Source organism: Brachyhypopomus gauderio, chromosome 2 (assembly GCF_052324685.1).
Source record: "Brachyhypopomus gauderio isolate BG-103 chromosome 2, BGAUD_0.2, whole genome shotgun sequence".
NCBI lineage: Eukaryota > Metazoa > Chordata > Actinopteri > Gymnotiformes > Hypopomidae > Brachyhypopomus > Brachyhypopomus gauderio.
Genome location: NC_135212.1, coordinates 44,356,635 through 44,358,867, shown reverse-complemented (window position 1 = coordinate 44,358,867; position 2,233 = coordinate 44,356,635). Strand labels below are relative to the sequence as shown.

The window sequence follows — 2,233 nt, the reverse complement described above, 5'->3', positions numbered from 1 at the left end:
CACACGCACACCCTTGTGAGTACACTCACATTCTCATAGTCTCTCCATTTGCCCCCTTTCTTTTTTTCTCAATCTCTAAATCACTGAACTCTTTGCCCCCACCCTCGAGTACCACAAGGGGGCTATCACCACACACACGCAAACACACGTACAAACACACACACTTGTACACAAATACCCAACATACAGCTTCAGCTTTGACACCCTCAGTGATGAGAGAATTCAACCTGTGAGTCTTTGAAGCCCCCCCCCCCCCTTCGGTTCACAATGTTGGAGCGGGTGGCCCCTGTCTTGACTGACTATCCCTCCTATATCACAACCACACACATTCTCTCTCTCTCTCTCTCTCTCTCTCTCTCTCTCTCTCTCTCTCTCTCTCTCTCTCTCTCTCTCTCTCTCTCTCTCTGGCACCTTCTCCACTGTGTATGTCTGTGTGTATGTGTGTGCGCGCATCGTATGACACGCGGGCGCGTGTGCGGACGCTGGTTTGCGGACTGGCTGCGAGACTCACCAACAGAGGCAGCCCCCCTTAAGCTAATTCCATTATACATTCCGTCTGGAAGTAAGAGGGCTGCCTTCTAATTGCTTTCTTATCCCCCTGAGCCCCCCCCCCCCCTCTCTCTCTCTCTCTCTCTCTCTCCTTCTGCTCTCCTCTCATCCCCCAACACCCCCTGCCCCCCCCCCCCCTCACCCCCCATAGCAGCACCCCCAGCCCACCCGACACACCCCCTCCCCCCGCCCCGCAGTGAACATGGCAGCTACGGCAAGGAGGAAAGCAAGATAGAGAGAGAGAGAGAGAGTGAGGGAGCGAGGGAGTGAGAGTGAGCATCAGAGAGAGAGAGAGAGAGAGAGACGGAGGGAGAGGAGCCTGCCGTTGACAGGGAATAGCTGCTGCTGGTTTTCTCCTTGCGGGAGTCTGCGGGACCAGGAACTGGGCAGAGCGCTGCAGCAGGTAGGTGCGCTATCCCGCTCACGCAGAGGGCTCGCCGCCAGCCGCTCCACGCCGAGGCGCACGCAGGGGACGCGGGACCAGGGGTGTGTGTGTGTGTGTGTGTGTGTGTGTGTGTGTGTGTGTGTGTGTGTGTGTGTGTGTGGAGGTGGGGGGGGGGGTGAGGTGCTCCTGCCGTGGAGGGGGTGTGTTGTGTTGGATACCGAGGCACGCGTTCACCGCTGCCCGGCTGCCGGGCCGTTCCAGACCGGCGTCCCTCCTCCTCGGAGCGTCCCGCCGTTCCTGCCGTACGCCGCGGATCAGCCGGCGTTCACGCCGGGGTGAAGGGGCCGTGCGGGACCGGCTGCCTGTTGCGGTGGCGATACGCTCCGCGCGGGAAGGTGAGCTCGGAGGCGCGTTAGTCCAAAGGGGCAGGACGGCAGGACGGGAGGGTGAGCGGGGTGCGCGGGACGCTCTGAGGCAGACGCTCCTGGGGTGACACACGGCTTCACTTTCATCTCGCACGCAATATGGAGTCCTGTTTACGTGGGTGATGCATAACCTGTGGGCTGAGAGTGATGTGCTGCAGAACAGGGTAACAATAAAGCAGAGCGAGATCGCGGGGTGTGTGTGTGAGATCGCGGAGTGTGTGTGTGAGATCACAGAGTGTGTGTGTGTGTGTGTGTGAGATCGCACAGTGAGTGTGTGAGAACGGTAAGGCTTGCGAAAACCCAAGCAGTGTTGTTCAGTCTTCTTACTAAGGTCTTGTAGTCATAGATGCTTTTGCTGGTGTTTGTGGACTGCTTTTGACAAGGCTGTGCATGTATTTGTGTGTGTGTGCATGTGTTTGTGTACGTGTGTTTGTGTATGTGTGTATGTGCATGTGTGTGTGTGTGTGTGGCTGAGCGCACACGTACACACATGGACTGTGCCCTTGATATGGGGGGGGCACAGTAAGACAGCACATAACCTATTAAACACTGCACTGAGACTGCAGTGTCACAGCTGAGTGAAATTGATGCTCTGGACAGCCTCCCTCTCTGCAAGAATGCATTTAGAGTGAGAGAGGTGTGTGTGTGTGTTGTGTGTGTGTGTGTGTGTGTGTGTGTGTGAGAGAGAGAGAGAGAGAGAGAGAGAGAGAGAGAGAGAGAGAGAGACAGAGAGAGGACAGAGGGACGACAGAATCAATGTGTGAGTGAATTAGAGAGCGAGGCCAGTCAGATCCCAGCACCAGCTACACACAGTATGTCAACAATAAAATAAATAAAACACCACCCGGTGTTTAAAGGAAAAACCTCCCACACA

At 56.2% G+C, this 2,233-nt stretch overlaps 1 protein-coding gene across 2 annotated transcripts in view; it reads left to right on the top strand.

Annotated features, from left to right (window-relative positions):
* Window positions 1–755: 755 nt before the first annotated feature.
* Window positions 756–2,233, top strand: part of rai1 (retinoic acid induced 1) — a 35,596-nt gene continuing 34,118 nt past the window's right edge. The window contains exon 1 of one of the 2 annotated variants that reach the window (XM_076996824.1): window positions 756–952. The gene's annotated coding sequence lies outside the window, so the exon portion shown is untranslated. The remainder of the gene's footprint in view (window positions 953–2,233) is intronic. The other variant, XM_076996823.1, reaches the window with a different exon arrangement.